Source organism: Ambystoma mexicanum, chromosome 11 (genome assembly GCF_040938575.1).
Source record: "Ambystoma mexicanum isolate Mex_15411 chromosome 11, UKY_AmexF1_1, whole genome shotgun sequence".
Taxonomy (NCBI): Eukaryota; Metazoa; Chordata; class Amphibia; order Caudata; family Ambystomatidae; genus Ambystoma; species Ambystoma mexicanum.
Genome location: NC_090934.1, coordinates 963,081,300 through 963,094,745, shown reverse-complemented (window position 1 = coordinate 963,094,745; position 13,446 = coordinate 963,081,300). Strand labels below are relative to the sequence as shown.

At 47.4% G+C, this 13,446-nt stretch overlaps 1 protein-coding gene across 1 annotated transcript in view; it reads left to right on the top strand.

Annotated features, from left to right (window-relative positions):
- The window catches only part of LOC138505087 (sodium/hydrogen exchanger 11-like), a 789,434-nt gene that overhangs the window by 59,534 nt on the left and 716,454 nt on the right, over nucleotides 1-13,446 (top strand). The window contains exon 2 of the mRNA XM_069625403.1: nucleotides 2,382-2,507. The gene's annotated coding sequence lies outside the window, so the exon portion shown is untranslated. The remainder of the gene's footprint in view (nucleotides 1-2,381; nucleotides 2,508-13,446) is intronic.

The following is a 13,446-nucleotide window of genomic DNA, read 5'->3' as shown; positions in this document are numbered from 1 at the left end:
ATGGTCTGTGGACAAAGGAGGAGCAGAAGAGTCACATCAATTTGCTTGAGCTGATAGCCATAGAGCTGGCTCTCAGAACCTTCCGACCATTGATCAAGAACAGCCCAGTATGTATTCAGACGGACTGCTCCACCTGCATGCACTACCTCAACAAACAGGGGTGCACCACATCGTCTCCCCTATGCAGGCTCACCATCGAGATATGAGAATGGGCTATAGCCCACAGCCTGTGGCTTTCTGCAATTCACCTTCCAGGGGGACTCCAAACTAGAGGCGGACCGACTCAGCAGATTGGGTGTCGACAACTATGAGTGGCAGTTGAACAAGCAGCTCCAGCAGGAGATCTTGAGGAAGCGGGGCCAGCCCTAGATAGACCTATTCGCCACTGAGCTGGACCGCAGATGCCAACAGTTTGATTCTTGGTTGGGACAGGGCAGAGGGTTCCTGGGGGATGCCTTGCAACTTCAATGGAATAGGATGTGGGCTTACTCATTCTCTCTGACCCCACTGATCCACAAGGTCATCTGCAAGATCAGAGAAGCTCATTACTTGCGGCTAATCCTGATAGCGCTGCAGTGGCCAGCCCAACCAGGTTTTCGGAGCTCTTGCGGCTCTCGGCGCAGGCCCCGGTACCTCTTCAAGCGGGGGGAACGCTGCTCCTCTCCCAGCAGCAGACATTAGCCCTAGCAGCTTGGTTCCTGAGCACATAACACTGCAGCACCTGCACCTGTTTCAGGACAACCTGAAGATAATTCAGAAGGCAAGAAGAGACTCCAACGGGAACCAACACAGAGGCAAATGGACCAGGTTTTGCTTCTGGGACAAGGAAAAAGGTGTAGACCTGTTCTCAGCACATCTGGCAGAGTGAAGGATTCAGGTTGACAGACCTACCTGGCTGCGATAGATGCTGACAAAAATTCGGACAACAGCTCATTCTCCTCTTCCAACACTGTGTTAAGATGCATCTGACAGGGCTGATGAGGTTGCACCGCCCTATCAAACATCCACACCCATTCTGGGACCTCATCGTGGTTCTGGGTGCCATGGCGCATATACCAATTGAGCCCATGGCGTCCATTGACATCAGATTGGTCACAATCAAGACAGCGCTCCTGGTGGACATTACTTCAGCACATATGATTGGCGAGATTCAGGCCCTCGTGGCCTCGGAACCCTATACCATGTTCCATTGCGACAAGGTGGTGTTCCACACCCACCCTTTGTTTCTCCCTAAGCTGTTGTCTTCATTTCATCTCAACGAAGAGCTAGTCCAACCAACTTTCTTTCCTGACCCAAAGTATGAGGCAGAAAAGGTATTGCACTGTCTTGACACCAGGAGAGCCTTGGAGCTCAACCTGAACAGAAAAAAAGACTTCCTCAAGTCAGATGCGTTTTTCATCACCTTCGGTGGATCAACGCCAGATTGTCAGGCCTCGAAACCCTTGATAGCTAGGCAGATGGTCGCGGCCATTCAGGAAGCCTTCTAGGGACAGCATAAGGAGAAGCCAGCAAATCTTCAAGCTCATGTGGTCAGCGCCAAGTCAACAGTGGTCGCCTTCCAGAAGCATGTGCCATGGCAAATGATCAGCAGGGCGCCTCCCCCTCAGCATTCTGCAAGTATTATTGTGTAGATGGCAGTGCACGATCAGACGTGGCCTTCGGGAAGCGGTCCTGAGGAACCTGTTCTCTTAAGCTCTTCAACATCTCACCTCCTTGGGGTTTCAATCAGTGGTAATTGCCCATGCAGTATGGAGGAAAGGGGACGGGACGTAGGAGTAATTCTAAGTTACTCACTGCAGTGACTAACATACTCCTAGTCCAGAGTCCCCTTTCCTCCATACGTCCCACCATCCTGCCCCCTTAAAAAAGGTATGGTGTTAGGCAGCATAATCTAGCCGACGCATCAAAGCGGACTGAGGTGTGGTGCCGGATGGTGGAGTCAAGGGAGCGCATGCTCCCAGGGCCACACCCCGGCACCCAACTACATTTAAAGGGGAAAAGGCATTTTTTCTAGTGGAAAATGTCCTGTTCCCGTCCCTAGCGAGGGATGCTCGTGCAGTATGGAGGAAAGGGGACTATGGACTAGGAGTACGTTAGTCACTACAGTGAGTAATTTACAATTTATTTTTCTTAATATTATGCATTTTTTATCAAATTTATGAATGCCAAATTGTAAATAAAATTGTTTCAGAGATTGTGGGCTTTATTTACAAATTGTTTATCAATGGGACTTTCCCATTGAAAATCGCTTTTGTAAATATGGCTGTTTATTGAAAATCTCTGGTAAGTTATCAATATAAAATCCAAACACAAAAGCAAAATATATAAAAATACTTGTGTAGAATTGTACAACATGAGATGTTATGTTAAATCTTCTGTAGATAATTCTAGTAAAATTGCGGCAATTGAAGACGTTCCCAACTTATGTCCCAACACCTACTGCAGAAGAACTCTTACGGAATGTGCCTTGGCTGGAGAATTCAAAAACACAAACTACTTTTATCAAGGTAATGCCTTTAGTTATTTACAAGTTACCATAGTTTAGTGCTAGTGAACTCAACATAGAATTATAGCAAATAAAACATAAGCATTTCAAATATGTACATTTCATCTTAAATCTTCCAGAGATTCACAACATTTAGAATGCAGTAATTTTAATGTGTCTTTTTATAAGTCTGAAGTCATGTTGCTACTCTATAAATATTCTGTGAAACAAAAATGTGCACATTGTAATGGATTGTGTTCTCCCACCGATTCCTCACCTAAGATATATTCTTCAGTTTTGCAGCACTTTCGGAAAACCTTTTCCCCAGCAGGTGGTGCTCAGGGATCCTCGAGCCGTCTGCATTGGGACCGGTTGTGACATCAAAACCAGTACAAACAGCGCACTCAGCGCTGCGTGATCACAGTTTTTTTTCCGCATGCCCAGCATCCTACTCGGGAACATGCCTCAGAGAAACTCTCTGACGCACTCAGAATAATTCTTTGAATTTGTACAAATTTCATCATAAAACTCGACTATGTTGACTCCTAATTCTTTAGGTTTTTTAAAGTGTTGCAATTGCAATGCTAAAATGGCATTGACCGACCCCTACACAGAATTTGTCTGTGGTGCCTCGTACCAACCACTTTGTGGCAGAATGCAGCTAACGTCAAACCATGACGCAGAAAGCCTTAAAAGATAGAGCGTCCAAATTATCAGTGTGCCATTCAACGTCAAAGTTGCTGAATTTGACTCCGTCAAAGCAAAGACCCAACAATGCCAAGAGCTCCACAGCCGAGAAATCGCCAGAGAGGGAGAGAAAACAGTTGAAAAACACTGTATATGTTCCCACTTGTGGAGCGACTCCTGCCATTCATCTTCTTCTTCACCCAAAAAGAGGAAGAGAAGTAGGGGTCACTCATCCTCGGACTCATCACCGGAACAGGTATGTTCCCTCGTAAACCGCTGTGGAAAAATGGGAAGAGTTTTGCATCCAGATTATGCAGGTCTTCAAGAAAGCAGGCCCACCCGCTCTGTCCTCCTCCGGTAAGCACACCGCCAAGCCCACCAAGCCCACCAAGCCCAAAAAAGCTGGCAGGGACTTGGATCATCAATCTTCTTGTGCTTCTAAAAGCCCTGGAGTGGTGAAGGCCTCAACACCCTTTCGAGAGCCATCAATGCCCCTGACATCTTTAAAGGCCACCATGTTCTTCGACGTCCCGCCTACGCCATCAGTATCGATATCAAATGATCGGTAGGCAATGATATATTGATATATAATATGATAAGGCATTTATAATGTGCCTGCACGCAAGTGTTTCTAAGCACAACAAGACAAGGAAGGGGAAGACAAAGGGGGGCAAAACAAATGATTTTACTAGGCCTTGTGTCATTCAGATCATGCAAGTGCAAGGGGAAGGGAGAGGAGAAGTGCCAGGGAAAGGGAGAGTGCAAAAGCAAGGTCAAGTAACTGCCTCCACGGTGGCCTAAGTAAGTGCAAGGAGGCAGAGGTTTGTAGTGTTGCAGATACAGTCCCTAGTGCATGGTAGGCCAGGAGGCAGTGCATGGGACTACTGTTCGTGCAGGAGCCTGGTTGCAATAAGGTTCAGAGGGTGGCCAGGTAGCCAGTTAGCGCAGCAGAACATAAACATCAGCAGGGGAGTGAGACAGAGAAAGCAGAAGCAAACATGAAGGTCTTGAGTTGCTTCCGGAACCTCAGGTGGTCCTGCTCAAGTTTGAGAGAAGCAGGGAGGCTATTCCAGTGGCAGGCACCAGCTGAGGGAAGAGATCTACCCACACTCTCCGCATGGAGAAGCATCTGACCCTCAGAGAGTTGAAGGTGGATGAGCGGAGGGCTCGAGAAGGAAGATGCCCAGGAAAAGAGATTTGGATGTAGTGTGGCCCCTGGCCTCAGAAAGGCTTGTGGACAATACAGAGGGTCTTGAACTTGATCCTTGCTGCCACCAGGAGCCAGTGGCGAGATTTCAGGGCTGGAGAGATGCGATCCCTGGGCTTGAGGCCAAGAACAAGTCTTGCAGTCCTGTTCTGGATTTGTTGCAGAGGGCGAAGAGTAGAGGAAGGAAGATTTATAAAGAGACTGTTGCAGTATTCTAGCCCAGAGAGAACCAGGGCTCTGGAGACAGTGAGCTTCTGGGGGAAAGTGAGAAATGGAAGAATAACTCTAAGGAGGTGCAGCTGATAGTGGGACTTCTTAGAGATGTTCATGATGTGAGGAGAGAAGGAGAGGATGGAGTCGAAGGTGACACCATGTTTTTTTGCCTCGCAGGAATGCGCAGGTAAAGGGCCCAAGGAGGGCAGCCAGAGAGAAAGCGGGAGCAGGGTCCAAGTTAGTAGGATCTCGGTCTTACTGGCATTAAGGCAGTGATCGTTGGAGGCACACCATTCCTGAATCGTGGCTAGACAGTCAGGAATGAGTGAGAGAGGATAGGAGGCAGCAGGGAACACTGAAAGTTGAATAGAATGTAGAGATGAGGTGGGCCAGAGGTGCCAAGTAAAGATTGAAGAACCAGGGTGAGAGGTTAGAGCCCTGGGGAACACACCATGAGGAGAGAGAGGTGGTGGAGAGAAAGAACCCCAGTTGGACCTGCAAGGGTCGATCAGAGAGGAAGGTGGTCAACCAGGCTAGGGCCTGATCCGTGATGCCCAGGTTGTCACAGATAAGATTGATCAGGATGGTGTGGTTGACCGATGTTAAAAACGGAGGAAAGGTCAAGGAGGATGAGGACAGAAGGAAGGCTAGAGTCGAGATCAGAGAGCAGGTCTTCACGGGTGTTCAGGAGAGCAGTTTCTGTTCTTCTGGCTGCTCTAAAGCCAGACTGATGGTCATGGAGACAGCCAACAGATTCAGTATGGAGCGTAAACTGGGAGATGAACAGCTTTTCCAGGAGTTTTCCCAGGAAAGAAGTGATAGAGATCGGACTTGATGGTTCGGGAGGAGTGGGGCAGCACCTGCTTGGATGACACTTTCATAGATCAGACTTTTCTAGAAACATTGTCAGGACTGAACACTGGGAAAGAGGAGAAAGGAGGAGGAGAGGAAGAGGCGGCTAGAGAGAGGCAGAGAGAGTGAGAGGAAGAGGAGAGAGAGGACAGGATGTCCTGAGTTTTAGTGGTGAAGTGAGAAGACAGTCCATCGCAGAGGGCCTAGGAGGGAACAGGAGAGGTGGAAACTGCAGCAGGATTGGCCAGCTCCTTGCAGATTCTGAAGGGTTCAGCCATGTTGTTAGAAGCCGCAGACGTGGGCTTGGATGTAGGCTCTCTTCTTAAACAGGACAGAGAGTCTGTATTGCATTTGGAGCAGGTGGCAGGCCAGTTTGTCAGAGGATGCGCCTGATGCCCTGCACTTTCTCTGTCACCCTACACTTGCGTTTAAGGGTGGCGAGGCCAGAGTTATACCAAGAGTTGCACTTGTAGGTGGGCTTCAAAGGTATCCTCACAACAGGGGCAAGGACATCAAGAGTGTTACAGAATGAGACATGCAGGTAAGAGAGGGCTGTGTCAGAGTGTGAGTCAGTCGCAGGTGTAGGAGGAGGAGAGAAACTGGCGGTGAAGGCCTCCATTGACACGCGCTTCATGGGCCGGATGACCAAGAATGTGGGCGGCAGTGCCAGGGTCGGCTTCAACTGGGGGCCAGAGAGCGTCAGGTGGGAGGAGAGAAGAAAGTGGTCGTGCCAAGAGAGATGAGTGGTGAGAGGGTTAGAGAGGGGGATCTCTGAAGAAATGAGAACATCCAGGGTGTGCCCAGCAGACTGTGTCAAGCCGGAGGGTAAAATAGAAAGAGAGAGAGTTGCAGAGATTGCGAAAAAGCACAGAGGAGGAGTTAGGAGCATCCATGTGGATGTTGAGGTCTCTGAAGAGGAGATGTTGAGAGGTAGAGGCAAGGAGAGAGGAGGAGAGGTCAACCCACTCAGAGAGGAAGAGGGCGACCTGGCCAGGTGGCCTGTAGGTGGTGAACAGTAAGAGAGAGGTCCGGAGAGATAGAGAGTCTGCAGACGAGACATTCAAAGGAGGAATAGGCCTGCATAGGAATGATAGAGGCAGGGATCAACTCTGGAAAGATTATGGCTACTCCACCTCCTGGACGGCTAGTTCTTGATTTGGAAAGGATCTTGTAGCCATCAGGGAAGAGAGTGTCAAAACTTGTGACAGAACTGGCTGAGAACCATGTCTCAGTGAGACCGAGGACACCCAGATCAAGTTCTTCGAGAAGTTGCCACATATCAGAGAAGTGTTTGACAGCAGAAGGAGAGTTTAGAGTAGGGACATAGAGCAGATTGCTACATTTAAAAGACTTCCGTGGAGGGGTGCCGGCATGAGGTACCTACAGAGGTGGTAGAGGGGCCTGAGAGTGGGTAGAGGTGGAAGAAGGAGATGGCATAGTAGACAGAGAGGATGAGGCAGGTGCCAGAGATGTGGCGGAAGAGGGAGGTGGCAGAGGAGCCAGAGGGGTGTAGGTAGGAGTAGCAGGCGAACGAAGGAAGTTGATACGACGCAAGAAATGCCTGTAGAAAAGGAGGAGATTGGGCTGAGGGACCTGGACCGAGTCTGTGCTATTCAGATAGGCATTAATGATGGTCTTGGAGGAGTGGAATCCGGCCTGGAGGGCCTCGTGCCACCATTAATTGGAGAGGAGGAAAAAGGGGAGAGAACAGAGACCATATGAGGGGTCCATAGGCCTAGAGAGGGAACGGCAAAGAGGATGTCAGTAAGGGTCTGTGTGGAGGAAGCACAGTATGTAGGTATTAGCGATAGGGAGGCCAGGGTTGGTAACCAGGATGTCCCTCTTGAACTTCTTCCTTCCAGAATTAGTGAGAGAAATAGGATAGGAGATAGAGTAGCAGTTAGAAAAGATCGGCGGGACAGCAAGCACCACAGAGGGTGTTTAGGAGGTTAGAGGGAGGAGTCAGTGCTGAGGGAAGAGAGAGAGAGAGACGCACAGCCCTGTGGCACACAACTCGGGATGTGCAGAGGGGGGGTCACAACAAAGGAAGACACAGGAGGAGAACACGTAACCCACACCAGTAAATGGCACGCCTTGCGGGGCATCTAGGGTTGGAGGGAGCATAAAAAGACCCTGTAACAATGCCACAGTTACCAAAATGCAAAACACCCAGATTCAACTTTCCAAGAAGGGGGAAAAAAGGCTATGTTGCGACCCATCTTGCATCTGAGGCACTTGAACAAGTTCCTGATAAAGGACAAGTTCAAGATGGTAACACTCTCGCAGATCTTTCAGGCCCTAGAAATGTAGGATTTGTTGCTACCTGAGGTTCGTCATAGGCAACACTCACTACCAGTTTCGAGTTCTGCTTTTTGGGCTTGCCTCCACCTGAGGGTCTTCAACAAGCTGTTGGCGGTAGTGGCAGCCAATCTCAGGAAAGGGGGATCCATGTCTTTCCCTACCTGGGCCATTAGCTAATCATGGCGCTGTCTCCAGGTCAAGCCCTGGAATATCTCAATCGTACCTGCCACCTCCTTCACAAGCTGGGCTTCTCCCTCAACTTAAAGAAGTCTCTGTTGTCACCCTCTCAAATGCTCAAATTCATTGGCGTGGTCCTGGATTCTGCCTTGGGCAAGGCTCCCGAGGACAGAGCTCTACACATCCTACAGATGGACACCCATTTCCAGAACGTCCAATATCTGCCAGCCATAGACTTTCTCGTCCTCATGGCATCTTGCATCTTCCTGGTGCCAGAGGCCTGATTGAGAATGATATTGCTCCAATGGGCCATCAGATCTCAATGGTTGCTGTTCTCTGGCAGTATGACAGACTTGATTCAAGTCCCAAGCAGAGTTGATCAGGATCTCCTGTGGTGGATGCCCTGGAGAAAGGAATGGCGGGAGAACTGTTTTGGCAACAGTGGCCGGAGGCAACCCTAGTGCCAGACGCATCTCTGAAAGGCTGGGGCACTCACCTTAAGAAGCTGACCATGAGCAGGTTGTGGTCACTGGAAGAGAAAAAACTTCATATAAACTTGTTGGAGCTGAGGGCAATCAGACTGGCGCTGATGGCCTTCTTGCCCACCATACAGGGGAAGACTGTGCTGATCATTACGGACAGCAAAATGGCCATGTACTACATAAACAAGAGAGGTGTTGTAGGGTCCCTCCACCTGCACAGGGAGGTGATGCAGCTCTGGTTCTAGGCATTACAGAACAAGCTTTCGTTGTCAGCAATTTGCCTCACCGGGAAGGAGAATACAACGGCAGATGCCCTGATCAGGCAGGGCTCTGTCTCCCACGAGTGGGAGCTGTGGCAGCAGAAAGTCCTTCTAGAGATCATAACCCTCTGGGGAACCCCCAACTGGATCTGTTGCTGTCCAGTGTGAGCAGGAAGTGCGAACATTCCTGCTCCAGTTAAATTCCCTAGAAAGGAGCACTGGGGGATGCCTTTGTGGTGGCTAGAACTTCCAGCTCCTCTATTCGTTTGCACCGATTCCCGTCATCCCTCAAGAGATCAGAAGGTTGAAGAGGTACAGAGCAACCATGATCCTGATTGCCCCGAACTGGGCAATAGGGACTTATTACCCTGACCTTCTGGATATGACCATCTGTCCTCCACATCAGAGAAGAACAGGCCTTCTCTCTCACGAGAGGGTGCTGGTTCTTCACCCAAACATACACACACTCAACCTGTATGCCTGGCTTTTGAAAGGCTAAAGTACAGCGACTGGGACCTTCTGAAGACGGTATGTAGGTGATACTATTGGCAAGAAGGCCAGCAACTAAGGTTCTATACAGCTGCCGTTGGAAAATGTTTTGCAGCTGGTGTAGAGCACAGGATGTGGATGCCATTTTATGCAGCATCTCAAGGGTGGTGTCTTTTCTACTTCACCTGGAAAGACAAGGCCTTCAGGTGGCCACCGCCAAGGGCTATTTACCAGTGCTATCCATCTGGAGTGCCGTTTTCCATGACAGGAGTCTTAGAGGACACACATGTAATAGCTCAAATAGAGAAGCCATAAGAAATGTTTACACCAAGTTCAAGTCCTATGCCGGCACCATGAGGAAAGGTGTAAGGCCTTTCAAAAATTGAACCACCAATGGGATTGTGAAGTCTGACCTATGCTCTGGTGCGTGCCTAAACATGGATAGCACTGGTAAGTAGCCATTGACAGTGGCCATCTGAAGGCCTTGTCTTGTCAGATGAAGTAGAAAAGATACCACCATTGAGATGCCGAATAAAAAGGGATCCTCATCCTGTGTTCTACACCAGCTGCAAAACATTTTCCTATGGAAGCGGTATAGAGCCTGCAGTAATACCAGAGGCAGAAGGAAGAAGGCACATTTTTGACAATCCAAACAGAAGTGGGAGAACCAAAGGGATACCACAAAGTGGATGCAGCAGATTTCACCTGCTTGTTCTGAGAGGGTCCTGTTCCCTCAAACTCTGAAGTGCAGAAGCTGTGTAGTGGAAGGCGTGCAGGAAGGCTGCCTTTCCCCATGTGAGCCTGATTGCACAGGTTGCCGTGCAAGAAATGTGTCGGCGACCGAGGCAAGGAGCTGTTGTCAAGCCGTGTGATTCAGGAGCAAGAGGGGCTCCTTAACTGAGTGGCTGGACCAGAGACATCTTCAGTGAGGAAGGGTGTGGGTCCCAAGTGAAGCCAAAAGCAGTCGAAGTTGTGCAACACGTGGAAAGAGAATCACAGAAGCCGGTGAGTTAAACATGGCATTCTGATTCCTTGCGCGAGCACTGCCGGCAACAGTATACAGCTTAGTATTCACATGTGTATAAGAAGCGAGCTGAAGTTGTTTGTTGAGTCTTTAACAAGGGAACAATGGAAAAGTAGCACTCGAGTCTGATCAGTAATTCCTCTTTCACTCGCATTAAGAGCAAATGATGCAAAGAATATTTTTAAACCCTTAAAACATGCAAGCGCTTTATGACGAAGCGGTTGCAAGCAGCCCTTCTCAAAGCCGGAAAAGAATCTAACCAATGCTGTGAGCCCAATAGAAGTTCAACCTTGCCTAAAAGACCAGTGTGCAAGCATTACCTGAAGCCAAGAGATTGGCACCAAGGCTTCTGGGTAATTACTTTGGCTAACAGTTGGCAGAGAGGTGAAGGCAAAGTTAGGGAAGGGAAACATGCTGCTCATAAACCTTATTTGAAGTTGACACAACCTATGTTGCCAGCGACTATAAGACAAAGAGAGAAGTGGTCATTGAGGCAACCGCAGGTTATTGTGGCAGACAGACAAGAGAGGCAAAGAGGCTGCCCTTTTTAAGAGAGATATTCAGAGGGAGAGTGCCTTGTCTATTTGAAGGCATTGAAGTACCTTAAAGTGAATCTTGTCAGAACTGTTTTAAGTCACACAATACTAAAGCTGTGGTGGTTTTTACATGGTTGTCAGTAGATCAAAGACTTCAGTCGTACAAGTGAAGTGGAAGGCTATGAGGCAAAGGAGAATGTCCTCATGGTAAACTCTAGTAGAAGTGAGGTTGTTGAAGTAGAAGTAGCAGCACTGTGAAGTCATCTTGACAAATATACCTATTGTTAATCCTAATCCTGAATAACAACATAATAACTGTGAACCAAGACGTGTGTTTCACTAACATTTCTAGAAGTTGTATTTCTTTTGAACTCTGTCAAGTCATCTTGGATATCTGGAAGTGGTGGCAAAACATTGTGGCTAGGAATAACTTTGATGCTATTCCGAGGAAGTTGAAGCTCTTTATTTCAACAAGAAGAAGATATTTGTTTTTTTTTTAACTTTGGTTTACAAAAGTTTACCTTGACAATGAAACTTCAAGACCTGAATTAAGACTTTGCTACCTATGTGGACTTCCTTATTTCTTTTGATGAACATTTGAGTTGAATTTACCTTGAATCCTGGGGAAAGGAACTCACCCTGGCTATTAACAGGTTATCAAGAAACTGTGAATATCATTGTTGATGTTATGTGAATTGCCATATATTTTCTTTGTGTTTTTGATGTTCAAGTGTGAGGGCCAGACATCCTGTGTTAGAGTGTTTCCCTTGAGTTATGTTAGGCAGGAATATCCTCATCAGAGCAGAGATAGTCAGGACTTTAACATAATTTATAATTTAATAAAATGGCATGTTTTGAACAATCATCAAAAAGTTGTCTGCCTCACATTGCTGATTCCTCACAACACACGTTCGCTAAACACTATTGCCTGGGCACAGCATCCCCAAATGAGTCTCATTTTGGCAGAGCTGTCCTCCAACAGGTGCTGACATTATTGCTGTAAAGTGCACTCCTTCCCTCCTCCGTGATATCTTACTACAATGGTAGTCCATCTAAGATGAGGAATCCGTGGGAGGAAACAATCCATTAGAAGAAAATAATTACTTACCCCTGGTAATGTTCTATCTGATGGATTGTTCCTCCCACAGATTCCTCATCATCCTCCCAGCCTACCCCACGGTTAAGGAGCTTCCTCCTCTGTTTTTACAATACCTCTCTCCTTTAACGCTTAAGCATTCACTCTTTTGTCTCTATTACGTAACGTGGCTGTGCCAGGGGAAAAATGAAAACTGAAAACAAGGTGCGCTGAGTGCGCTATTTGTACTGATGTCGACGTCACATGCCGATGTCGACGACTCGAGACGACTCGAGTATCCCTGACACCAGGACACCAGCGCCCCCTGCTGGGGAATATTTTCTGAGAGTGCTGAAAAGCAGAAGAATATATATATATATTTTTTTTTTTTATTAGTTTTATATGGTTTGCAAGAAAAACCTTTAAAACAGATAGCAAAATACACTTTTTCCTACTTCTTTCACCAAACATGTGTTGTTTAGACACTTTGTCAGTCGGCTCCTCCTACTTTCTAGATTAGTTCTTTTAGCCGGATTTTCAAGTCCTTCAACAGTTGAACTAGACCAAACATAATTTTTCGATCAGCACCTTCAAACATAACCTTCCACCAATCATCAGCTGTGTAGGTACTTCGTGCCTCAAAGAGTGGTCCGAATAACTTTGTTCGCAAGGAGCGAAATTCAGGGCAAAGCAACGTCAAGTGTTTTAGTGTCTCTGTCGAACATTTACAAAAGCGACAGATTAAGTCGGCAGGTTCCTTAGGTAGCCAAGTGCCTGTACGGTCTTTTGTCATGAACAGATTGAGCCGGAAGTGCAGATATAGTAGTCTTGAGTTCTGATCAGGAAATTGCGTCAGATACGGTTGTAGTTTGTCTAGCTCTCTGGCTTCTGGTGGAACTTCTCTTAAGAGACGAGAGCTAGATCTGTCAGTACAGGTTTGGTGCCAATCCGCGCTCCATATTTTACTTTTGGCCTTCTCAGGATTTTCAAATAAGGTAGTAATGGTAATGTCATTTGCGTCCAGAATTTCAGTGCATTGCCGATTCCATTTAGCAAGCATTGTGTATTCGGGCTCTGAGTCTGGCTTATATATTATGTTGAATGGAGGGGCTGCATTGGCAAGCTGTAACTTCCTGTATAGAGTTAAAGCGTTCCAGCAAACTCTTGCTTGTATGGAGGTCAGTCCCAGTTCGAATCTTATGTTGCTAGTCGGACATCCTTTAGAGATGTGTAACGCTCTGGTCCAAAAGTTGTTTTCGAGTGTGTTCCATAACTCGTGTGAACAACCGAACATATTTTCAGCACCATAGATCAGGGCCGGTATTGCTTTATGTCTGTAAAAGTTGATCACCGGTTTTATAGAAAATTTCCCGAATATTTTGTTTATGATCGCGGCCTGACAAGCCAATTGTTGACATTTCCTTTTGGTGGCCTCAACCCAAGGGTTGTCATTTATGTGTGCACTTATTATGGATCCCAAGTATTTTATGTGAGTGGAGATCCTGAGCGGTGTTTTTTCCAAGTGCCACACAAAATGGGTTGATCTCTTTTTGTAGGCTGACAGGTTGCGCAATATCAAGATTTCGCATTTCTTCTTATTTAGGCAGAGCTTGTTTTCCATTACGTATCTTTCTAAGGCATCTAGTTTTCGCTGTAGG